Source organism: Papaver somniferum, chromosome 7, assembly GCF_003573695.1.
Source record: "Papaver somniferum cultivar HN1 chromosome 7, ASM357369v1, whole genome shotgun sequence".
Taxonomy (NCBI): domain Eukaryota; kingdom Viridiplantae; phylum Streptophyta; class Magnoliopsida; order Ranunculales; family Papaveraceae; genus Papaver; species Papaver somniferum.
The window spans coordinates 256071532-256099034 of NC_039364.1; the positions used below are offsets into that span (position 1 = coordinate 256071532).

General features: G+C 36.6%; 2 long non-coding RNA genes across 3 annotated transcripts; both read left to right on the forward strand.

Annotated features, from left to right (window-relative positions):
• Nucleotides 1–14717: 14717 nt before the first annotated feature.
• LOC113300168 lies at nucleotides 14718–17942 on the forward strand. Its single transcript, XR_003335507.1, has 4 exons — nucleotides 14718–15163; nucleotides 15259–15340; nucleotides 16350–16599; nucleotides 17571–17942. It is a non-coding gene; the product is annotated as an uncharacterized LOC113300168 (long non-coding RNA).
• Nucleotides 17943–20473: 2531 nt separating this feature from the next.
• Nucleotides 20474–24168, forward strand: LOC113300169. 2 transcript variants are annotated; one of them, XR_003335508.1, is made up of 5 exons: nucleotides 20474–20850; nucleotides 20985–21053; nucleotides 21542–21802; nucleotides 21915–22767; nucleotides 23768–24168. It is a non-coding gene; the product is annotated as an uncharacterized LOC113300169 (long non-coding RNA). The 2 variants fall into 2 exon arrangements; XR_003335509.1 differs by having other exon boundaries at nucleotides 21975–22767.
• Nucleotides 24169–27503: the final 3335 nt, after the last annotated feature.

The window sequence follows — 27503 nt, forward strand, 5'->3', positions numbered from 1 at the left end:
GAGTGCCTAAGATGCTTTTTAGAAGACATTCCTCTTTGGCATAGGCCTGTGCCAGCTATATCTATACATTGTGTTAGCCAAGCTATAATAGTTAAAGCTAAGAAATAACTAATCTCAATCGGCGTTATTTCCATTGATTGGATAAATTCCAAGGAGAATATCGCGCAATATTTGACGAAAGGTTTGTACAAAGAGATAGTTAAAAATGCATCGAGGGGGTTGGGGCTTAAGCTCATATATTAAACTTGCCATGAAGGATACTCAACCTTGCTGACTGGAGATCCCATGATCAAGGTTTTGAATGAGACAACTAATTTGTGGTGGGTAAAGGTAAACACTATCAGAGATTTTTCATTCTCTGTCCCTTCCCTATGGTGTAGACGTGATAGTGTGATTGCATGTGGAGGATGACTTTTTAATAAGTCTTAATGAGTTCTATAGTTTCAATTTAAGATTGAATTGGGGTGTAGCAGTAACACTCTTTATGGAAACTCACCTATCTGAATGAGGAAGTGGGTCGCTTCCTGTGAGAATATGAGTTGATTCTCTAGAGCATTCTGAGAAACAGGATATGTCCAGGGCCAAAACGGACAAAACGGCACGAGCTTGGCAGCAATATTGGAGATATCACCCGTGGTTGTTATCACGAATTACATCAAATGCTAGCAGTTCAAGACATAGTTCACTGTCTCTAGCAAGTAATTCTGGTAATATCTCACTAAGCAAAGGTTCAAGACCTCATGGACACCTCTGCCTAAAATGGTATTTCCTGCGTTTTTTATGTGATTTTCATTTTGATGGTTTTGGTATTACTGGAACTTAGGACCTAAAGGTCACTAAGGGTTCACTAGTTCATGTTTTTTCATTTTGGTGAAAGATACCTATAGTCTCACTATGTGAGAATTAAAGATGAAAGCTCTCAATACTAGTATGATTTATGCAATCCATAGTATGACCCTGGGGTCAACACACTTTTGTGTGAGGGAGAGGACGTAGAAATGACTAGTATGATTTCAACACTTGCACGATCAGTCTGTTTGGATCGTGAGGTTGGGATGTTTATTTACCAAGATCTATCTGTGTTTTCATGTTTTATTGAGTTTTCATTCATGTGGGGGATTGTTGGAAAATGATTAATAAAAAAATAATTTTTTAAAGTTTTAATAAAAAAATTATAATTTATTGTTTTATTTTGTGAATGAAACTTTTTAGTCCCACATCGTGGAGTTTCCAATTTTTAGTAGTTTTAAGAAACTATATAAACCTTTTAGTCCCACATCGGGGAGTTTTTCTTCTTAAGTTGTATTTGTCAATTATATAAAGAAATTCACTACTTTTGTAAAATCTATGGGAAAGGGGTTGCTTTATATTTTAGAGGGACCCCTAAGGGAAAATATTTTATAGCGTTTATTAAGAGTTCGCGATTTTCCTTAACAGTTTTTTTCGGAGTTGCCAAGCTCAAGTTGAGCATCTACTATATAGTAGGTGTAGTAGGGTGTTTTATCCTGGAGATATCTGTCCTGTGAGGGCTATAGCATCACTTTTGAGTGTAGACGGGCGCTAATGTCTTAAGGGCAACGTGTTGAACACGTGACTCACTCTGTTTTTCCAAAGTTTTGCCTTGTTGCTGTTGCGGAGATATGGGGAGCTCATTCGTTTCATCAAATCGATCACTTCCATTATAAAGGAGCTAAGTATCAATAACTTTTGCTTATTTGATTTTTCCTTGTTTTTGATTATTGCACCCAACAGAGACAAGGGTGTCCCATGTCTCCCTATTTATATATTTTGTGTTCTCAAGGTCTTTCTTGGGTGATGAGAACCATGGAATCTAATGTTCTTTAAAATGGTTATAAATTGTGCAAGAATGCCCCTGTTATCTCCCACCTCATGTTCACAGATGACCTCCTTCTGTTTGGTACCTTAGACAATAAGACGGTATAGACTCTACTGAAGATTCTACACACTTATGTTGGTTGGTTTGGGAAAAGTGCAAATACCCAGAAGTCTGCAGTCTTGTTTAGTAAAGGTGTTGCTGAAGACAAAAGGCTTAATTTGGCCAGAATGTTGGGTGTTAAGCAAATGAAGATTAATGATAAATATTTGGGGCACCAACTTCTTAAACCTGGTCACCAAAATGCATCTTTTGAGTTCCTAAATGACAAATTTGAAGTGAAGTTGGCAGGGTGGAAGGGTACTGATCTTTCTCATGCAGGGAGGACCATCCTTATCAAGAATATTCTGGGCCTAATCCCTCCTTACTACTATTGGAAAACGATTAATAAAAAATATAATTTTTTAAAGTTTTAATAAAAAAATTATAATTTATTGTTTTCTTTTGTGAATGAAACTTTTTAATCCCACATTGTGGAGTATCCAATTTTTAGTAGTTTTAAGAAACTATATAAACTTATTAGTCCCACATTGTGGAGTTTCCACTTCTAAAATTGTTTTATTCCATTATATAAAGAAATTCACTATTTTTGAAAAATCTATGGGAAAGGGGTTGCTCTATATTTTAGAGGGACCCCTAAGGGAAAATATTTTATAGCGTTTTTTAAGAGTTCGCGATTTTTCTTAACGGCTTTTTTCGGAGTTTCCAAGCTCAAGTTGAGCATCTACTACATATGCTAGTAGTAGGTGTAGTAGGGTGTTTTATCCTGGAGATATCCGTCCTGTGAGGGCTATAACATCACTCTTGAGTGTAGCCGGGTGCTAATGTCTTAAGGGAAACGTGTTGAACACGTGACTCACTCTGTTTTTCCAAAGTTTTGCCTTGTTGCTGTTGTGGAGATATGAGAAGCTCGTTCGTTTCGTCAATCGATCAATTCCATTATAAAGGAGATAAGTATCAATAACTTTTGCTTATTTGATTTTTTCTTTATTTTAATTATTGCACCCAACAATATTAAGACATTAAAATTTGTAATAATCGAAAATGGTTGGTTGGTTTGTGAATCATGGATGTTAATTGTGGAGTGAAAAACAAAAACAATGTTTTGGTCAGATGTAGAGTTTCGATATTATCTCTTAACCTAGAAGGAATTTCTATGAACCCTTTTGACACAACGTAGTAGACATCCTGATAGTTACCCACGTAAAATTTCAGAATTTTTGGAGTTGTAAAAGTATTTTTTGATATTTTACAAAACAGACAAATGTTCCTGAAAAATTCTGACGGGCAAACTTTTGTTGTTTTTTGATATGGTGGTTCAAACGAAGTTTGTAAGTCTAGATATTATCTTCAAAACTCATATTTTATCTTCCGTTTCGGAACTAAGGTTTGTGAGATGTGGTGTATTAGGTGATTGGGAAATTACCGTGTCCGTGGTCAGAGTATAAACGAAGATTGTGACATGAAATTGAAAAGGAACATGGCTACCAGGCGCATGTGGATGAACATAAGTCTTCCAAAGCTGACAAAGGCGGGAATATCAAACACAACTCTAACCGTAGTCTTCATAAGAAACGTATGTTTCGTAAAACTGAATCCGGCGTTACTTTAATTAAGGGTGATTGTTATGTTTGTAAAATTCCGGGCCATACGGTAGTAAAGTGTAGACAACATAAAACCTTAATAAGTAGAAAGTTAATGCTAATTTAGTTGAAACAAATTAGAACGAGTTCATTGACATGATGCCAGAAGTTATTTTAACAACCAATGTGAGAGACCAGAAGGTGGACTCTGGAGCCACCAAGAATGTTTGTTGAAACAGAGACCTGTTCACCTCCTATCAGAGGATAGGGGATGTCGAGAAACTCTTTTTGAGTAACTCATCTGCAATACAGGTTGCATAAAAGGAAAAGGTCGAGCAGAAGCTCATATCTGTAATAATCTCACATTGAATGAAGTTTTCATGTTCCAAGCATATGCAAGAATACTGTATCTTGTTATATTGTAGATGAAAAAAGATTTAAGATCTTAATTTTTCTGGAAAACTTGTTGTAACAAGGCAGTTATTTTTTAAGCTACAGTTATAGGACTTTTGGTCTATATAAGCTTAACGGAAAAACTGATGATGTGAACATAGTTGATTCTTGTGCTTTCTTTATGTGATTCATTGTTTTATGTGGTAAGCTTGTAACTGTAAACTTATAAGTCAATGCTTAACTGGATAGCATAGGCTGCGTACCCAAATTTAGTTTGGACTTTGAACACAAAAGTGAAATCTGTGAAGAATCAAATTTGCTTTAAAACCTTTTAGCACAAATGTTCAGAGTAATTCTAAGCCTTTAGAATTAATTCAGTTAGGCCTAGAAGACATGAGTTCAACTTAAAATCACTGTGGTAAAAGATGGTTTATAACTTCCGTAGATGATTGTACGAGGTACTGTCTTATATACTTGCTTAGGGATAAGGATGATGCCTTAGAAGCCTTAATATGTATAAACTTGAAGTTCAAAACCAATTAGAAGCCTTGAACATAACAATTGTATCCTTAAGAAGATGATAATTGTAATGTTGATTAGTTTAGGATTACCTGCGGCCTTGTGGGGGGAGGCAGTCTTAACTAGTATATCCTGAAAAGTACCCTTAAGATCAGATAAAACTCCATATGATTTATGGAAGGTAGATGACCTTCTTATGAATGCGTCGAAGTGTGGGGGTGTTTGACTAAGATTGCCATTCTCTTCCTAAAAGAAGTAGATAGAAACCAAAAATGTTGATTGTGTTTCATATAGGTATTTAAGTATACTTCTACATATAGATTTTTGGTTGTGTGTTCTGATTTTTCAGACTTGGTGTGATTTTTCTGACTTTGGTGTGATTACTATTAATAATCTAGGGATGCTGAGTTCTTTGAAGATGTTTATTCTTAAACCTGTACCTCATTAGAGTGTTGTTGATCCCTAGATTTATTTTCAAATAGTCAGAACTTATCTTAAAGGAATATGAAGTTACGGTTGAGCCTAAGAGAAAAAAAAAAATTAGACTTGAGACTTCTTATGAATCCGACTTCATAACATGCCTAGCTTAGTCTAAGCCCCGGACTTGTAAAGAAGCCTTGATATCTACTGAAACCCCATTCTGGTAAGAAGCTTCATTTAGTGAAATGGACTCAGTCCGTCGGAACCTGACTTCGGAGGTTTATAGTTTACCTCCAGAGTAAGACCATGAGATGTAAATGAGTCTTTAAGAGGAAACATTAGGTATATGAACTGTAGAAAAATATTAGGCTAAGTTGGTAGCTAAAGGCTATAAACTAAAACAAGGTGTATATTTCCTTGATTCTTTTCACATGTGACGAGATTACTTACGTTGAGATGCTAATTGTTATTGCTGTCATAAAAAATTAGAGATACATAAGATGGATGTTAAGACAGCTTTTCTAAAATCGTGAATTAGATAAAGAAATTTACATAGACCAACCTGAGGACTTTGTAGTGAAAGGTTATGATGACAAAGTTTGTAATTGAACAAAATTTGCATGGTTTATAAAATAAGCACGTAAACAGTGACATGGAAAATTTGATCATGTGATAATGTATAGTGGATTTAAGTTAATGAATCTGACAAGTATTTACAAGTAACTTGTTAAGGATGCTGTGTGATTGTATGCTTGTATGTTGATGATATGCTTATACTTGATACAAACTTAGATGTGATTAATTCCACTAAAAAAAAAAACATGCGCTGAATGAGAACGTTGACTTGAAAGACTTAGGCCTGTTGATGTAATCTTAGGGATGAGGATTAGAAGATAATCACATTTATAGTCTTAGTCGTTCTCATTATGTTGATTTTGTGCTTAAGAGATACAATCAGTGTGATTGTAAGCCTGCTTGTACTCCGTACGATTATTCTTGTAGACTCAAGAAAATTAAGGATAGTGGAGTATCTTAACTTGAATACTCAAGAGTTATAGGATGTCTGATGAATTTAATGAACTGTAAGTGGCCAGACATTGCCTATAGTGAGTAAGTTAAGTAGATATACTTGTTGTCCAGAGCAAGAGCATTGGGATGCACTTAGTAGAGTATTACGGTACCTAAAATACTCTATTACCTTTTGTTTGGTTTAAAGGTATCTTGCTGTCCTTGAGACTTTGTGATGCAAACTGGATAGTTGACTCAGAGGAGTCTAAGTCTACGAGTGGATATGTTTTCACTCTAGCAGGAAGGTTTGTTTTGGAAGATTTCCAAACATACATATATTGCTCAATTCATTATGGAATCTGAGAGTATTCGATAGATAAAGCACGAGAGGGGGCTGAGTGCCTAAGATGCTTTTTAGAAGACATTCCTCTCTGGCATAGGCCTGTGCCAGCTATATCTATATACTGTGTTAGCCAAGCTATAATAGCTAAAGCTAAAAATAACTAATCTCAATTGGCGTTATTTCCATTGATTGGATAAAGTCCAAGGAGAATATCGCGCAACCTTTGACGAAAGGTTCATCCAAGATTGTTAGAAACACATCGAAGGGGATGGGGCTTAAGCTCATAAATTAAACTTGCCATGAAGGATACTCAACCTTGCTGACTGGAGATCCCAAGATCAAGGTTTCGAATGAGACAACTAATTTGTGGTGGGTAAAGGTAAACACTATCAGAGAATTTTATTCTCTGTCCCTTCCCTATGGTGTAGACGTGATAGTGTGACTGCATGTGAAGGATGACTTTTAAGAAGTCTTAATGAGTTCTATAGTTTCAATTTAAGATTGAAGTGGGGTGTAGCAGTAACACTCTTTATGGAAACTCACCTATCTGAATGAGGAAGTGGGCCGCTTCCTATGAGAATATGAGCTTTGATTCTCTAGAGCATTCTGAGAAACAGGATATGTCCAGGGCCAAATTGGACAAAACGGCACGAGCTTGGCAGCAATCTTGGAGATATCACCCGTGGTTGTTATCGCGAATTACATCAAATGCTAGCAGTTCAAGACATAGTTCACTGTCTCTAGCAAGTAATTCCGGTAATATCTCACTAAGCAAAGGTTCAAGACCTCATGGACACCTCTGCCTAAAATGGTATTTCCTGCGCTTTTTATGTGATTTTCGTTTTGATGGTTTTGGTATTACTGGAACTTAGGACCTAAAGGTCACTAAGGGTTCACTAGTTCATGCTTTTTCACTTTGGTGAAAGATACCTATAGTCTCACCATGTGAGAACTAAAGATGAAAGCTCTCAATATATTATGATTTATGCAATCCATAGTATGACCCTGGGGTCAACACACTTTTGTGTGAGGGAGAGGACGTAAATGACTAGTATGATTTCAACACTTGCACGATCAGTCTGTTTGGATCGTGAGGTTGGGATGTTGATTTACCAAGATCTATCTGTGTTTTCATGTTTTATTGAGTTTTCATTCATGTGGGGGATTGTTGGAAAACGATTAATAAAAAAATAATTTTTTAAAGTTTTAATAAAAAAATTATAATTTATTGTTTTCTTTTGTGAATGAAACTTTTTAGTCCCACATTGTGGAGTTTCCAATTTTTAGTAGTTTTAAGAAACTATATAAACTTATTAGTCTCACATTGTGGAGTTTCCACTTCTTAAATTGTTTTATTCCATTATATAAAGAAATTCACTACTTTTGAAAAATCTATGGGAAAGGGGTTGCTCTATATTTTAGAGGGACCCCTAAGGGAAAATATTTTATAGCGTTTCTTAAGAGTTCGCGATTTTTCTTAACGGTTTTTTTCGGAGTTGCCAAGCTCAAGTTGAGCATCTACTACATATGCTAGTAGTAGGTATAGTAGGGTGTTTTATCCTGGAGATACCCGTCCTGTGAGGGCTATAGCATCACTCTTTAGTGTAGCCGGGCGCTAATGTCTTAAGGGCAACGTGTTGAACACGTGACTCACTCTGTTTTTCTAAAGTTTTGCCTTGTTGCTTTTGTGAAGATATGAGAAGCTCGTTCGTTTCGTCAATCGATCAATTCCATTATAAAGGAGATAAGTATCAATACCTTTTGCTTATTTGATTTTTTCTTTATTTCACCCAACAACTACATGGACGAATCCATTATACCTAAGAAGACATTAGACAACCTGAGCAGAATTATAAGGAACTTCTGGTGGGGACATGCTAAAGATACTAGGAACACTCACTTCGTAAATTGGAACCAGTTCGAGCTCTCAAAAGATCAGGGAGGTTTAGGGATACGTTATTTACAGAATTTGTTGTAGATACCATAATCTGTATGGACACATGGAGGATGATTAGAAGCTGCAGATGGACACAAGACTACAGCAGCACACACCATATCAACCCCAACACAGCTTCAATCCCAAGCTAAGGATAGAAGAGTAATTCTCCAGAAGATATTTTCCCTTTATAAACTAAAACGATTAGGTCTAGAGGAGGGGGCTTGGTCGGCATAAGAGAGAGGAGGCTTCTGTTTCTGTTTCTATTTCATTTCTCTTTTCTATTCTTGCTATTGATTACTCACAGAGAAATTGACGAAGCTCCTTCAATGTAACCCAACAATCTTAATAAACACCTTAACTCTTTTTCACCCGTGGATGTAGACACTCCGTTGTCGAACCACGTATATGCTTGTGTTGATTTCTATTTTATTTCATTGTACTTAATTTCGTTCATGATTTGAGTCTATATCTTGTTATAGACAGTACTTTATCATGTGTTTCAATTGGTTGTGCCACCAAATTAATGGTGTTCACATTTGTACAATGCCTTGATTGCAAAATCCATTTGGTTTAGAATATCCTGATTGTCCATGGTCTAGACTTATGCATGCAAAGTATCTGAAAGGTGGTAGTTTCTGGGATGCAAAAAACCAGACAATTGTTCTTCCACATGGAGCGCAATGCTGAAATGTAGAGATGACATGAGAGAAGGCTGATGTTGGAAGGTTGGAAATAGTGCAGATATCAACATATGGGCCAACCCCTGGGTCCCTAATTTTCCAAAGAAGTCACCTGAAAGAAGTATCAATGTCCGGCTGATATACCAAAGGTGGAAGATCTGATTATTCATGATAAACACATATGGGATGAAGACAAGCTGAAGCAACTATTCACCCATCGTGAAGTTATGAAGATTTTTGAGATTCATCTGCCTGTTGTTGAAGTTAACCCGAGGGACAAATTCCTTTGGATTCACCATACCGCAGGTGATTTCTCTGTTAAATCTTATCCAAAAAAACTCTAGATGACAAACAACCTTCGAGCTCCTCAGTCGCTGAGTTTCCGTCGAAGAGACTGTGGAAAATGGTAAACATTGCTCAGAAAATTCAGGTTTTATTTGGAGGGTTCTCAAGAATGAAATTGAAGTGGAATGCAACTTGATGAAACACATAAGTGGTGTCAATGGTGAGTGTAGGTTATGCAACAAAGAGATCAAAACTGTGGATGACCTGTTTATTCACTGTCAGGCCACTCAAGCAGTTCTTTTCGCTTCCCCGATGAACCTCAGAACTGGTTTAACGCCTGATGATTCTATTCAAGACTATATAGCTAGATGGCTTAATGAAGGTGGCGACTACAATAAAATGAAGATGGGAGCATACCTATTCTGGGCAATCTGGAAGGCTAGGAATAACATTGTCTTCAACAAAGGTAAACTTAATTTTCAGTCCATCCTTAATGAAGCTATGTATTGGTACAATATGTAGGTTATTGCTGATGAAACCTAGTCGATACCCACTGAACATGATATTTTAGAATATCACAAGGGTATATGGGAACCTCCATCCTCCAATAGAATCAAAATAAACTTTGATGGTACCAGGGCCGGCCCTGACGTTATGCTGCCCCAAAGAACACCCAAAAAATGTTACCCCTTTTCGTAGATTAGGAGCATAAAGTGGCATGTACATTCTCACTGTGCTCCAATTTACTGGATCAAAAATATCTCTATCTCTGAACTCAGCGCCTTCATTCTCACTCTTCACATCATAGACATCATTCCCATTGAGATCATTCATATCATTAGCAACATTTCCATAATTCTCATTATCATTAAAACCATTATCAAAAGCACCAACATAGACATTCCCCGAATCCCATCATTAAAACCATTATTAGAAACACCATCATCCACATTCCCCTTGTCAATAATACCATTAGCAGCATCCATCATCATTCTCATTCCCCTCATTCATGGCATTATCAACTGTAGCACCATCTTCATTGGCAGCAATTTCGACTATCGGTTGATTCCTAACCAAAAACTTATCAAAAAAATCTGCTAGAGATTTAGTAGATGCCCATCTATTTTTATTTTTTTTTGTTCCTTATTTTGACATCCAGAAGCTTGTTTTCTTTTAAGAACCATACCTGCAATTGATCCAACAAAGAAAAAAGCTCAACAAACAAGAACAACAAACAAATTTTTTTCTTCAAAATAACTCTGAATTATAACTCTACAATCAAAAAACTATCTGGATCATGTAACTACCAAATATATGCATGATTATTAGACTTTATTGAGAATATATTGTAGAGCATGAATTGGCTGAACTGGGGTTGAACATTTTTTGCCCTAAAAAATACAATTCAGTAGCACAAACAGAAAATCAAAATCAAAAGATTGGATATAAAATCAATCATAGAATTTATACATGATAATCTGTTCTTTGGATTGAGGTTTAAAATTTGTTGCCTTAAAAATACAATCAAGTAATACAATTAACTGAAAATCAAAGACTAGATTTAAAATCAATCGTATTGATTTGGGGGTTTAATTTCACTTACAATGGCTATGGAGATGGTGGATCAAGTGGAAGTAGTGGTGTAGGAAAGGAACCAGAAGAAGAAGACGAGAGTCTGATGAGAAACCGATAGAAAAAAAATGGCCTCTGTGTAGTATATGAAATTTGTCATATATATATTTACCTATAAGCCCTGAAAATCAGTTCTTATTTACAATATGTCCCTAAATATTATGCTACACATCCTTTCTATTTTCTATAATCACGATTTAAACCTTCATTTTTCTATTTAACACCAAACCACCCCTGAAGAAAATCCTATTTTTGTTGCCCCGTTGCAGTGATGCCCCAAAGTCAACCTTCGTTGACTTTGCCTCAGGGCCGGCACTGGATGGTACTGCTGGGATCAAAGGCTACGCCTGTAGTGCTGTTGCAAGAGACGACATGTCAGGATTTCAAGGTTGTAACACTAGAGTTCTTAACTTCTCCACTGTTGTTGAAGCTGGGGCTTATGGGGCATTACTTGCTACTGATTTGGCTGTTAACAAGGGTTGGAAGGAGATCAAGATTGAACGAGATGCTTTAACCATCATCAACTCTTTAAAGTATGAACATCTCCCTTCACCTTGGCGCATCCAGTATACAGTCAACATGATCAGAGAGAACTTGTCCAGATTTAACTCTGTTGACTTTAGATTTATCAAAAAGGAGGCCAATAATGTGGCTCACTCCTTGGAAGCTTATACTGTGTCTACTCACACTTCTGATGTGTGGCAACAGAATGGTGTAGCAACCACTAATCTGGATGTTTATTTTTCCGTTTCAATAGGGACAATTGTCAGGGACAATTATCGTGTTTGTACCAAAGTGTCTCATGGCCTAGGTTTTCTCAGACACACATGTTAGTATTAACCACACATGAAAATTCTTAGATTTAACACCTAAAAAAATAACTTTACTTAGTTTAAAATTGTAAAGCGTTATACCTATCAGGAATAGGAATTCAGAACTTCAAGCTCACTATGAACAGTGCAAGTCCGAAAAAATGACTTGAAATTTTGTGTACTTGCACGTTGCAACACTATTAACTTATCCAGGAATGTGACATTAAGATCTAGCATTCAATGGTTTTGACTTCTTCGGGATGTTAACCATTCATTTCTGCAATATTTAAATAAAGTACCAATTTACCCAAGGGTATACTGATACAAAGGTAATAGATCTTCTATGAATATTGGTAAATATCCCTAGCAAATTGTGCATCAGCCATGTCATAAGCTGCTTTTATCCCTATAGTGGACTGTAAATATTGGCGAAATGTATTTTGGGCATTAAAATGGGTGCAACCTCAAGAGGAGTTGACCAAACCGATCATCCCAATCGCACAATCACCAAGGCCGCTGCCAATGGGGGTGCCAATTTGATTGGGAATGTACCAGCCCAAAGGCAAATGGTTGTTTTGTCTTATGTAGGAATTACCTATAGATCCTATTATAGTGTTTCTACTTAGTGGCAGATCCACCCACTAAAGCCCAGTAATCGGAGGTCCATAATAAAAAGAAAACAGAAAAATGGACCCAATTTTTTAAGCCCTGGTCCTGCACACATGTGGAACATATGGGGACGTATTTTTAAATACCGAAAACACCCTCAAGTATATAAAAATAGTAACCAAATCCATTTCTTCTTCATTTTCTCGATCTATTCTTCTTCTTCTTCTTCTTCTTCATTTTCTCATCTGTGGTTCGGTGAAGAGCTCCGGCTATGAAGATCTTCTGAGGTGTTTATCAATTCGTGAACTCAAACTAAGATTAATCGGTAGGTTCACTTCCTTACTGTTGGTATACTTTAGGTTTTCATTTTTCCTTTCTTCTTCAAAAGCTTATTTTAATTTAGGTTTTTTTCTTCTCGGATTAGAGAAATTTTCATGTTTATAGCAAAATCTAATGTTTAGGTATTAAATCTGATGTTGATAGTAAACTGGAAGAGTTTACTTTCGTCGATTTGGTATGATCTCTGTGTTGCACCGCGTTTTTTAATTGATTTTTGGGTTCGATCCATGAGTACGTATATGTAATACTGAAATATCTTCTTTGATTCGGTTATATTCAGAGTTTAATGGATGTTTGATTATGTTTTGATCTCCTTGTTTGATTGTTTATTTTATTTTATTAAAAAATAGTTCAGATCTATATGGATAATCATGTTTTTTGTCAATTTCTTCACTAGATCTGATCATATCAGTTTCATTTTGTTGGTTTCAGATGTGTTTCGGTTTATTTTTGTGTATGAACCAACAATACGTATCTGCAATACTGACAGAAACCTAGTTTTGAAGACCTTTTTTTATTTGATTCATAAGTACATATATGGAATATTGAAATAGAAGTGTTTCAATACTGTTTTTTCACGGATTCGTTAATTATTTTTGACATGCAGCTGATCGTATATCCCGTACTGACAGAAATCTAGTCTACTTTTAAGAAGAAATAGAAGAACAAGATGGTGCATCGTTATGATTTACGAGGAGAATATTTGTTTTCTGTTTCCAGGTACGCTTTCTAATCATCTTGTTTGATTATTTTCTTCGGTTTTTCTTCTTTTGATTTGTTTTTTTGATTGTATTATGATAATCAAATCGATTTGATTGACGCTTTTATGGTTTTTAGGTTTGTTACAGTTGTTTTTCGTGTATGAATTGACAGTACATATATGGCGTACTGATACAAAACTCTTCTAATTTTGTTTTATTTGAAGTTTTTCCAATTTTTTTGGTTCGATCCATGAGTATGTACGTATAATACTGATAGGAAGTGCTATTTGCTGTGTTTTTGCTCCTTTTTTAGTCTTACCCTTCAGTACTTATGTGAAATACTGTAATATGTCTTTCGATTCTCTTATTTTTCATAGATCTGTCACCTGTTGTTGTCATACTGTTGATTTGTAGTTCATGAATCTTCAGTACATATATCGCATACTGATAGGAAGTGCTCCTTTTTATGTTTGATTCAATACGTATATGAAATACTGAAATAGATGCTCTTTGTTACGTTTGATTCAGTACTGGAATTGGATATGGAGATGATCTGGAGCTGCAGTTCAGAACTTATCGCAAGAAATGACAGATTTTGAATGATAGGAACAGGAGTTGTTGTTGGTTCAGATTTGCAAGCTTTTGAATTGGTGGTGGTCTTGATGAAGTTACAAATTGGTTGTGATGTGTGTTTGAAAGAAGGTGTGCTGCAAATGGATTTGGAGGAACATAGAAGGTTGGGTTGCTGATGTAAGCTGACGATACATATGAGATAGAGGAGGAATTGTAGGTGGTGATTACTGTGAACAAAATCAGTGGATGAGATGTTCGTCTCAATGGGTTTATGAAGATGGTAGTGCTGTTTAAACAGGGAAGAAGAACAAGTCTGTGTTGCAGCTGAATTGAAATGACAATGGTGTCGATGTAGCTGTTGCAGTTGTGGTTTAAGCTAAGAAGATTGTGATGCAGCAAGATAGAAGATTACTAAGAAGATGGAGCTGAAGGCAGTGGTGAATGGTTGACTGCAGAGGTGCTGGTGCTGCAATAAAGTAAAGTGAATTGAGGAGTACTCAGATTCCTAAGTAGTGTAGCAAATATGTACTCAAATTTGTAAACAGTGTAGCAGTTATGTACTCAAATCTATGGTCCTTTATATGTTTTAATTAAATTTGGACCTCCAGATAAATAAAATCCCGATTTGGTAGAAGTATGTTATTTCACACGTACTTAAACAGTGGGGTATATTAGTCATTTCCATGTTTTCAAATAACTTTGGACCTTAGAATAAGAGTAAAATCTAGTTGGACCATGCTATAAATAACCTTATGGGCTTAGGACCAAACAAGAAATTTTCCTTGTCTTATATGTAATGTGGTACACCTCCAAGCAATTTGGTACCCCTATTAGCAATCTCGCACAATCACAACCATCAATTTTCATATACTAAAGCGGTGATGGATCATTTCCGCAACCGGCCTATTACACAAAATCCTTATCACATAGATCGTGTAAAAAGAGGCATTTTTCCTCCTCTCTTTTTCATACAGTATATCTCTTGCGGCAACAAACAAAGGCGAGAGAGACCTCGTTCTATCCGAAAAACCTTAATTTCTTAAGAAGATAATCTCCAATTAAGTAAGTAGTATTGGGAAAATCTATAAGGTTTTCGTAAAGTATCTCATTTATTTGTGGAATTAGGGTTTGATTTCAGACTGGGTTTTCTTCCTTCCGTTTCTTAAATCAAACATGCCGAGCATCAAAGATGTTGGAACAGAAGTTAATAGCGAATCGAAGTTTTTGTTTGGTATGAGCTGTCTCGGAATTCTGCATCCAAATCCAAATGTGTCCTAATCTGGCTAGGCGGAAAAGCTGTTGGATGATTTCGTGCGCGTCCTGGTGATGCCGCTGAGGGTTGTGTGGATCCAGAAGATTTACAAAAGATTCGAAGAAGAGTACGATCAGATTGTAACAACAATTCCCAATTGATGTAGTTTCTTATTCATGTGGTGAGTATCTTTAGAATCGTTCCTTGTGGTGTTTTCTAACAATTCAATGTTTCTTGTTTATGTGTCTGGATTTATCGCTTATCACTGTCTTTCAGATCAATTCTTCGTTTTAGCTATATTGTTCCAAGTTAGCAGTGTGTGGTGCTTCAGATGGAGCCAGAAATGAAATGATTTCATGTAAGGGTTTAATTTCGATTGCCATTTAACTGATTACTTAGTTCTCTAACACTACTTGTATTCTAAAGTCCTGTAACAATGTTTTGAATAAGCTACTTGAATCTAGCCATACAAGTCATTGATGTAGAAAGTTACCTTGTATGGATGAAACTTGATGTTGCTACTGTCTGGTTACAAGCAGATGGGCGAATGTGTTGGACATAACTGTGTGATTTCTTTATATTAGATTTAGGTGTCATTGTAGAATGTTTGGCAGTGTATGTCCACTTGATTCCTGCTAGTACTGAAGTTTGCTTAGACTCCTTGAGAGACTCCCTCACCTTCATAAAAAGGCGTAAGTTTGGCTTTTGTTGTATTGATCTACTAGTGGTCAGTAAGCTTACCAATATGTATCTGGTAATAATTCTATAGATTTCTTGTCTTTCAGTATCCTTTGAATTCTACCTTTTAGCCGTATTGTCTTCTGCTGCATTATGGCTGTTTAATGTGGTGAAATGGTCATATTTATGCTTTATATAAAATCCTTTCTCTGTGGGAGAGAAGTCTATTCTGGCTGGTGCTTAGAGAGATTGATTTGGACAGCCCTGGTTGTTTTAAATGAAACTTTGCAGGTTTGAGATCTCTGAGTATTACATGCTTCTCTTAATTTAACATCGTTTTGAGGTTGATATCTTGTTTTGAGGTTGATATCTTATCTCCGAGAGCTTACGAATGGAGGATCTCAGTTTGCTTTGAATTTGAACTAGATATGAAACTGTAATTATTTTCAAACCCGATTCATTATGATTTGGACTAGATAACGACACTTTTAACCAAAAATCAATAAGCAATTGGATGCTAATCCAATGCAGCACTCTTGATTAATACATAGAGAAATATGGTTTGGTGAGTTTGTGATGTTAACATTTATTGATAAAAGGTCTAACCACTTTTCTGGTTGTACATTTAGTATTTGATATCTTTGGTGCACTACCATCATTACTATTTTCATATGTTCTGGGATATACAGGGTGATAAAGAGTAGCCAAGTAGAGAGGAAGGGCCCATGTGAAAGATCCAATGCAATTTGTGAAGGGCCTCTACGAAGGAGAGGAGCTTGAAGTTATCCATTTGACGGAGATAGCGCATCAATCTGGTTCATTGTATTGCTATCTAGCTACTACTCCAGCTGAGAATGCTTATAGAGCAGTGAATTAGTCCTTCACGAGATGCTTCTGACTTTCCCGTTAAGTTCAATTCTAGCACTTCAAGTCTTCACGGTAAGAATATTGAACTTTTATTTCATCCATTACGTAGAAGTTCCTATGTATTTAATGATGATAATCTGTTGTTCTGATTGGTTCTTAAGCAATAATCATACTTTTGTTGGATGGGTACAAACACTGTTGTCTTTTTATGGTTTAAAAACAAATCAGGATTCCCTTAGCTTAAGTTAAGCTGGATTGGTAATAATCCTGATTGAGTTCTGGGAGTCTGGTTTAAGGTCTGGTTTAACCTTTGGTTAAGTTTAATGATACATGATGACTAGGCTACAGAGAAACATGGAAAGCATGGCATGGTCTCTTTTATAGGCATAAAAGCGAAGGTTTTTGATTCTCATTTTGCTGTCCAAGTTTTTATAGGGTTGTTGCTGTTCTTTCTTTATTCTTGCTTTTAATGCCATACAAAAATAGGTTCTTCCGAGACTTGATCGGGTTACTGGATTCAGAGTCCAATGTCCTGACCACTAGTCACTAGACCATAGAACCAATTTATGTTCACTCTTTATTTTCTTGCAAATCTTATATTTTAATGTTTTTACTCACTATTTATACTAGTTGTCTGTTCAGTTTCACTTGTAGAGTACAGTAGTACTAGGAGTAATTATGGTTAACTAATAAAACTTCGTGACCATGCCATATATCTACAGTAATAACAAATATAGGTTGATCATGATTAATGTTGTTGATGGAACGTCAGCTTGGTAGTTTCTTACCATATATTAGTTACACTTTTACATATGGAATATATTGTCCATATGTGATGAACTCATGAACTAAGGGAGGGAGGGGTAATTAGGAGGAAAGGAACTGTAATGATTACCATGCTACTAGTTGATCACTGAGGCTTTGTTGTGTTTTCCTGCTATTAACTTCTTGTCATTTCTGATCTTCTGATATCGCTTGTGTTTCTGTTCCTATTACTGCTATCAGACGTCAGTTCATACCCATTTTCCTTTTTTGATTCACAGTATGTTTTGGGGGACCCTCCGAAGAATACGAGTGGCAAGGAGAAACCAAATGACATCTTAGTGCCAAGGGCGAGACAACCAGCATCTTTCAGACAAGTCAACTTCTGTAGCTGCTGCAACAGGTACAGAACCAGTTGATAACGAAAGTGGTAGGTCTTCAAACATTTTTCTCTGTTGCCCACAGAACTAAATCCTAACAATATTACTATGGGATAGTTATATATTTCTCATAACTGAACAATTTAGTGGTTCTACTAAGTTCAACCTCTTGGGAGTCAATTACCCAATAATTTCATCTTAGTGGCAGTTTTTATGAATGCAATTGATACGAGTAATATTATAGTTGAAAATATCTGGTATACTGCATTACTATGAAGGTTGCATGGAGTAATTTCTCAAGTAGATATTGATACCCATGATGCGACTGGTATACTGCTCTATCAATCGAGCAAATATCTGGAAGCGGCGCCGTTATCCTTCTCTTTGTATTTCTTTCAATGAGTATTACTTGTTTCATGTGCTTGTGATCTCTTCATACCACCATTATTAAGGTTACCCTAAAGGAATCGTTGTTTACCGACACAGTAACCCCTAAGATTGGAGATATAGTGACTATTTAATTGACCACGTAAACTGCTCAACAATGACTCTGTGGAAGGGATAACAATCACTCAGCATGACCTGTTCTTGGAATTACCATTCCTGGGGATGATGCAGTGGACATTGGGTTCAATAAATAACAAGCTTAGTAGCAAATCTCTGAAGCGTGGAGGCAGCAGTTAACAATTTCCGGGGTGTTAATTCATCATCTGCCTACACCACTCACCAAATCATGGAGAAATTTCTGAATTGGGAAAAAACCAACCAGCAATGGAAGGAGTGGTCCGAGTTCAAGCCAAACAAATCTCCGACTTTTTGTTTTTGCTGATAGCCCATGTAGGACTATTGATGGGCATCGAATCCATCATCACTGGTTGGCGGTTTGTATTGAAATCCTAATCTGACATATGGAACATCCTTGGAATCTCTTGCCCTGTGTGGGACTATTTGTTGAGATATGCAGCACACTGAAAGGGAATCGTAAGACGCTGAACAAGTAATGTTGAATCCCATGCCGGGTTCAGCCAACCCCTTTGGAGGCCCAAGAAATCCGGATTCTCGTAAGAAAGACCCGTCTGCTCTTTGCAATGCAGGCTGTTGCCATTAATTACCGTGAGTTATATAAATAAGATGATAATTCATTCTCCCAATTGACGAAAGAGCAATTCTGACTTATAGCATGTAAGGCTCTGCCAGAGTTTAGTGCACTGATTCAGTAAGTGATGGTAAACGAGGCGTTAATATAGCTAGCTTTCTTTCCAAATCGGCCGGCCGGCCATGCTGGTAAAATACTGCGTTATTCCAAAAAGATTGTATGTTTTGGACTCAATTGACGTTCTCATGATTAAATTGTTTTTCAAAGACTTATCAAGAGCAATGAAATTCTGATTACTTACGTCCACTGCACTAGTGGGCACCTTCCTTTGCAAGGCTCCACATGCCCCTTTCGAAAGATGAAGTTTAGCGGAAGTAAGAATTTGATTCTAGGCATTCTTCTTGACTAGGCATGCGCAGCTGGGATCGAATTTGAATGCGGCAATATGCATGATGAGGCTCTAAACCTCAGCAAGGAACAATGGCCATGGACCGCCCTTTCACAAGCAAAGGCCAAAGTACTTTTAATTGTTGTGGGCACACGGCCCAAAAATCTTCTTTTTTTTTTTTTTTTTTTTTTTTGTGAATCAAGAATGTATTATCGAAGAAACTCATAAATACAGAGACTAGAAAAAACGGTAAGAGATAGTCAGATTCCTAGCATATCATGTCCTGAAAATAGAGCTACCGTCAATTACAGAACTTACTAGAGAAGTTGGAAGGTAAATTACATTATGTACTAGACTTCCGTTACAATTATCTATAATCAAAATATTGCCTAAAAGGTTTGGCATTGTCTGCAACCATTCATTGAAAAGAGAAGATTTTCTTACTTCAAGAGCCAACTTGTCAGCAGCTTGATTTTCTGATCTGTTGTTGAAACTGAATCCCAAGAAGTTGTTGCATTCCTTCAAAATTTTCATAGCTTCCTTCATGATTCCTTGATTCTGCCAGGACATTAGAGACTCTATGTCTCTGGTAAAATCAATCATTCTTTTACAATCGCCCTCTATCCAGAAATTTACAATATTCAATTGCTTTGCCCATTTAATTCCCTGCAACAACGCAAGAGCTTCTACTTTTTTCGGAGAAGAAGCTTTGAACACTATATCAAGTGATCTAAATATATTATTCTTACCCTTGGGTCTTGACACAATATTTGCTCATGATATGTTTACGACATGAAAGACCAAATAGAAAATAATAACTGCGCTGTGACCCAAGATTTGTACCTTACCCAAATGTGTCGTATCATTGTAATTTGAAAAGTCTGTTTGGATAGTAGTACATGAAGAAGCTGCTTTTTGACTTCTAAAAGTCATAAAGTCAAAAATCATAAAAATAATAAATGACTTCTACAAATCGAAAAGTTAATTTTTTGTGAAGTAAAATAGTTTTTCTTCTGACTACTGTTTCTGAAAAAGCAGTAGCAGACGTTTTTCTTCTGACTACTGTTTCTAAAAAGTATTTCTTGACCATTCTTTTTCTTTTAACACAAAATTTGACTTGTATTCTAAACATTTTGTTGTCATGTAAGTACCAAGTAATTATCAATATGACTGTTCAAAATACGTTCAAAATCTACACAAGTTGAACAGTACTGATGTTAACCAAGTGTAACAAAATAGACACTACTTCTTCTATCTATTTGCCCTACTATTTAAACAACCCCGGGTTTTCTTTTTTTCACTCTCATCCTTACTTTATCTTCGTTGTTCCTTTGTTTTCTCCCCCTTTCAAAACCGCCGCCGCCACCATCACAGATGATGCAGTCAGATGTCCATGATCATCATCAACAACAAGATATTAGTATGATGATATCTCCTCTCAGGCATGAGTCAGTTTTCAGATGCTCTCTCCATTCAATTTTTCTTGATCTCTTCTTCTCCTGTCTTTGAATTCTGACTCTCCTTTTGTGTATCCTCTTTAATTTTACGTTTCTCTCTATCATCGTTCTGTTTGCGTCTTTCTCTGGTAATTTCCGTTCTTTTAAAGTGATCTAGTGACTCGTTTCTCCCGATTCAATTGATTCGTTGACTCGTTTTTAGTGGTTCAGCCGTAACTTTTCCCTCAGTTCTCTGTTCATGTAAGTTTGATTTTCTTTGTTTTAGATCTATAAATTAATAATTAGTAGCTTAATTTATCTAATTGATTGATAGTAATTAAGATATTGTACTACTCGAATTCTTGCCGGGTTTCTACCTTCTATGGCGGCACCAGTTGCAGGGTGTTTGGTATCCAAATGTATTATTGCGACTTCATCTCAAAAACAAAGGAAGGATCATAGTGGTGAGTTTCACATCCATGGAAAAACTTTATGAATTTGGTAGATGATTAGGTAAGATGCACATTGACATGAATTGATTTATTAGGCAGCCTTGTGTTAACTCTATGTATATTTATTTCCACCGAAGTTTAAGTTATCATGCAAGTTCGACTTAATCAAATGCAATTTTTTTTTCTTTGTACATGGTTAGTATTCAATTTATTGCATATTTGCATTTGAATTTGGGCCAGATGCCATAGTTTTATTATTTTTAAACACGATTCTTTAAAATTTGGACTGGATACGGAAACTTTTTGGCCAAAAGTCAATAAGCAATTGATGCTAATCCAATGCAACGTTATTAATTAATACATTGATAAAGTATGGTTTGCTGAGTTTGTGATGCTAACGTTGTTGATAAAAGGTCTAATCACTTTCTCGGATTGTCCATTTAGTATTAATTTGATATCACTAACATCCTTACTGTTTTCATATGTTGTGGGATACGTAGAGGTTATCAAGAGTAGCCGAGTAGAGAGAAGGGCACAGGTGAAAGATCCAATGCAATTTGTGAAGGACCTCCACAAAGGAGAGGAGCTTTAAGTTCTCCATTTGACGGAGACAGCACAGCAATCTGGTTGATTATTTTGGCTATCGAGCTACTCCCCCAGCTGAGAATGGACATTCCCCCGCCTAGAGCGGTGAAATAATCCTTAACAAGACGCTTCTAACTTTCCCGTTTAGCTGAATTCTAGCACTTAATGGTGTTACGGTAAGAATACTAAATTTTTACTTCATGCATAATGATAATGTTTTAATGGTTATTATGCTATAATGATACTTTGTTAGATGGGTATAAACACTATTGTCTTTTTATGGTTTAGACAAAATATGGATTCTCCTAGCCTCATTAAGTTGAAGTACTGATGAGCTCTCCTGTGTAGCTACTGAGTTGTCTCTCCATCTCATGATGAACAAGGCTGGACAGAAGCATGGCAAGGTCTCTTTTGTAAGCATAAAAACAATTGTTAATTCTCCCTCATGGTGGCCTATACGATATCATGGGATGTAAACTTTATGGTGTATCTATTCAATGAAATTGCAGTCCCAAGCACTGCAGATGGAATTACTCATGAAGTCCTGCTTTAGAGTGAAAAAAAAAGTCCTGCTTTAGAGTGAAAGAGCGAGAAATTACTCATGTGAGCTTAGAAATTATATTGTTTTCGATGCTTCTACGGTCATGCCAGAGTTTTCTTTGTTCTTTTTACGCTTAGAAATTCAAATCTCTCACTTTCAAAATCTTTAGTCATTAAATGTCTTACAAATGCTACCAGGGGCGGTTTCCTAACTGAACTCATTTTGATGCAATTGACAAGCTTCTGGAAGTGGTTCTTCTCAACCACACGTTTTGATGCAATTTGAAACCACACGTTTCTGACCAGTTGGGAGCGCGTTTTTTGCCTGTTAAGATCGCGTTCCTCGTACGAATTTCATTTGAGAACGCAAAATCGCGAATTTTGGGGAGATTCTTGGTGACCTTTCACGTTTCTGGTGAACTTCATACCCATTTTCCTTTTTTGATTCACAGTATGTTTTGAGGGACACTCCGAAGAATACGAGTGTCAAGGAGAAACCAAATTATATCCTACTGCCAAGGGCAAGACAACCAGCATCGTTCACACAGGTCAACTTCTGTAGCTGCTGCAACTGGCCTAGAAACAGTTGAAAACGAAAATGGTAGGTCTACAAATATTTCTCTGTTGTCAACAGAACTGAAACCTAAGAATATTATTATGGGATAGCTAGATATTTCTCATAACTGAATAATTTCTCAACCTCTTGGGAATCGATTACCCAATAATTTCATCTCAGTGGCAGTTTTTATGAATGCAATTGATACGAGTAACATTATAGTTGAAACTTGAAAGTAGTTAAGCAGATAATTGAAGGTTGCATGGAGTAATTTCAAGTAGTTAGTGATACACATTACGAGACTGGTATACTGCTCTATCAATCGAGCAAATATCTGGAAGCGGCGCCGTTCTCCTTTTTTGATTTCTTTCTATGAGTATTACTTGTTTCTTGTGCTTGTGATCTCTTCATATGGGTGCTTCATACCACCATTATTAAGGTTAACCTAAAGTAATATCTAGGCGGAATGGTTGTTTACTGAAACAGTAACTCCTAAGATTAGAGATATGGTGACTAATTAATTGACAACATAAACTGCTCAGCGGCTCTACAAATCTTATCTGAGTTCGAAAAATAGTTTTTATTTTCATAGAGTTACTGTTGTCGGGGAGGAGATGTTCGATTCGTTGTTTCCTGGAATGACAATTACAATTTCAAGGCGCTACGGCTAGGTCTTGCTAATTACAAATCTGAAATGGATGGTAGTAACTATTTTAGCTACAACTGAAATTACTAAGCATTTTCTTGAAATCTTACCCTAGCTGGAAAAGAATAAGATCTTTCATTTTACTACTTGACAAAAATCTCTTCTGTCGTTTTCTTGATAGTGCCTGCTAATGTTGTCAGAGCTTGGTTATTGCTATATTTCTCGAGCTTAACTGCATGCATGGTAATCCTGTTGGCTTGTAAAAGATGGAAATTATTCGCGTCTTTATGCGCTTGCTTGTTGAACGTAGTATTTTTTTTTGAAGTTATTTCATTGAATGGCTTACAATTGCAACCAGGAGTGATTTCATAACTGAATGCATTTTGATGTAATTGACAGGCTTCAGGAAGTGGTTCTCAACCACTGATTGTAACTTCTCCACTGAAAACTTCGCCCGGCACATCCAATTTCAAACAGAACCAGCAACATGAGGCAAGCAGGAAAATAATTAGAACCATGCTGTCATCTTCCTCTCACTGTTGCTGCCTGACTCTGTGCAAGGGATAACAATCACTCAACATGTACCTGTTCATGGAATTACCAATCCTGGGGATGATGCAGTGGACATTGGGTTCAGTAACAAGCTTAGTAGCAAACCTCGAAGCGCGGAGGCAGCAGTTAACAATTTTTGGGGTGTTAATTCATCATCTGCCAATGCTGAAATTATTTGCGAACCAGACTTTTATTGGTGAAATTTTTTTTATTAGTGAATTTAAGAAGAGAGCCCAGTTTCTGGATCAGGGTGTTAATTCATCATCTGCCTAGCCAATGCTGAAGTTAACCAGACTTTTATTGGTGAAATTTTTTTTAGAACGATTGTTTAGGGACGATGGTTTTTTTGAGGGGACCATGATTTTACTAGGACACCTTCCCTATAGTTATAAGGGGTATTCTAAAGCGTTGAAATGACTAACCTACCCTTAACCTAATTTAATTTAAAATCAACCTAATAACCACATATATATATATATAACCACCACCTCCTCCCACCACCACCACCAACCACCGATTACCACCACCACCGCCAACCACCGATGATTACCACCACCACCGCCCACCACCGCCGATCACCACCACCACCACCTCCGGTTATCACCACCACCAACCACCGGTTACCATCACCATCTCCGATTACCACCACCACCAACCACCACCACCTCTATATATATAACTTAATTTAAATCATTAACAAAGATATTCTCACAAACCCATTACTTGTCATTTGTTTTTGGTTGAAAAAATGAGAAGTAATCATCAAAATGAGTTGAGAATGGAAGTTGCAGAGAGGTTTAATGGAGGGTTTTTTCAGAGAAAGGTTCGGTTACGTCGCAAAAAAAAAGTCTCAGCCGAACTTTTAGTTCGGTTACGTCGCAAAACGTTCGGTTTCGCCGCAAAAAGTTCGGTTATCACGAATTAATTTTTTCTTAACCGAACTCAGGGTTCGGTTGATTCCCAAAAAATACTTTTAACCGAACTCCTTGTATTAGAACAACACAAGTCCATAAGTTCGGTTCCTTCGCAAAATAAGGATATCACCGAACTTTAGTTTACGAAAATAATGAGAAGTCCAAAAGTTCGGTTCGTTCGCAAAAATGTTAAGTTTTTACTTTCACCGAACTTCACTCAGATATTGAGTTCGGTTATATATGATGTTGGGTAAAAGTTTGCGAACCAACCGAACTTCTTACACTTGGTATATATTTTTTTTTACGTAGAGTTCGGTTAGATAGTTGGTTGGTATGAAGTTTGCGAACCAACCGAACTATGAACACTTTATAAAATTTTATGTTCACGTAAAGTTCGGTTAGATATTGTTTGTGAACCAACCGAACTTCTAGACCCTAAAGTTAGGTAACATTGCGAACCAACCGAACATTACTCTGTAAATCCTATAAACAAAGTTCGGTAACATGTCTGTTAACCGAACGACTAAAAACCTCCATTAACGAGCGAGTTCGGTAACCCGCGTGTTTGGAAAAAGTAACCGAACTATACTTTCAGATGTGTTCGGTTACATGTTCTTCACATAAGGTAACCGAACAAGGCCAAATCTACTTCAAAAGCTTACATTTTTTTGAAAATTTGGAGCAATTCAACCAACATTATCTAAGTTTGAAGCATACCTGGGTACCCAATTCTCTTCCTCCGGTTTTGTTCGGTTAGATGATTCAGATGAGCCATCAATTGAATCATCACTTGAATACTCAAGCTTAGTGAACTCAATTTTTTTTCCATGTTTTTCTTCTTCATCTTCTCTAACTTTACTCAATAATTCTACTTCTTTTTAAGAAAACCCATCTGATTTTTTAATCTAACTAATTATCTTTAACTTAATCATTTCACTAATGATTATACTAACTGTTGAGATTATTAATCCCACATTTTCTGGGCATCTAAGATCCTGCGGTTTATCATCTCTTAGGGACTATCCACTCATTGCCAATTGGTTGTGAGTTGGATGCCCGTATTCTAATATGTTATCACAGCCAAGCGCTGTATGAGACGTGAGACCCAATAAGATCCAAGAAGGTATGGCAACCATACATCAGTCCATATAAGGTGTGGAGCTACTCCACTTATTGCCAATTGGTTTTGATTTGGATGCCCGCAGATTTTATTTGGTATCAGAGCAGGCTATTTGTGTCGAGTCATTTGACCGCACCTTTACTTCGCGTCACACGATTTAATTGTCCACGTGTTAGACCCAACGAGGCTACACGTGAGGGGGCGTGTTGAGATTATTAGTCCCACATTGTTGGGCAATCTAAGATCCTGCGGCTTATAATCCTTTAGGGCCTCTCCACTCATTTCCAATTGGTTTTGAGTTGGATGCCCGTATTCTAACATGGTGTCAGAGCAGGCTATTTGTCTCGAGTCATTTGACCGCACCTTTACTCCGCGTCACACGATTTATTGTCCACGTGTTAGATCCAACGAGGCTACACGTGAGGGGGCGTGTTGATATTATTAGTCCCACATTGTCTGGGCATCTAAGATCCTGCGGTTTATAATCTCTTAGGGCCTCTCCACTCATTGCCAATTGGTTGTGAGTTGGATGCCCGTATTCTAATATGTTATCACAGCCAAGCCCTGTATGAGACGTGAGACCCAATAAGACCCAAGAAGGCAGGGAAACCATACAACGGTCCATATAAGGTGTGGAGCTACTCCACTTATTGCAAATTGGTTTTGAGTTGGATGCTTACAGACTTTAATTCTAACTAACATTAACACTAACTAATCATTACCCAAAATTAATCAGGATGGTAGTTTAGGTAGTAATATAAATATCTAGATAAGGGGTGACCTAGATTTACTTCTAAATGTCTTACTAAAAATAGAACCATGGTCCCCAAAAAAACCATGGTCCCCAAAAAATCTCCGAAGAGAGCCTAGTTTCTGGATTAGTTGCAAAAAAAACAACCAGCAATGGAAGGAGAGGTCCGAGTTCAAGCGAAACAAATCTCCGACCTTAAGAACGATTTTTTGGGGGACCATGGTTTTATTTTGGGTAAAGACATTAGAAGTAATTCTAGGTCACCCCCTATCTAGTTATTTATTTAATACCTAATCTAACCTCTTAATTAATTTTAGGTTATGATTAGTGAAATGATTTAGTTAAAAATAATTAGTGAGATTAAATTAAAAGATGGGGTTATTATTAGTTGAGTAGAATTATTGTGAGAGTAGAGTTAGAGAAGATGAAGGAGAAAAACATGGAAAATAAAAAAAAATTCCAATTCACCCAACTTTGAGTATTCAAGTGATGAAAACGCATCTGATTCTTCATCTCCATCCTCTCCTATAATATTTGTTAATCTTAAAAATGATCCGGATTTGGCTTATTTCTTAGATGGTGATTGTATTCTTCCCCAAAATGAAACTCAAGATGAAAATGATGGATTTTATCAACCACAACCGGAGGAAGAGTATTTGGGTGAACATGTATGCTCCAAACTTAGATAATGTATGTTGAATTGGTAAAAACTTCCCCAAAAATGTAAATTTTTGAACTGGATTTTGCACAGTTCGGTTACATTATATGAAGAACATGTAACCGAACTGTTCTGAAGGT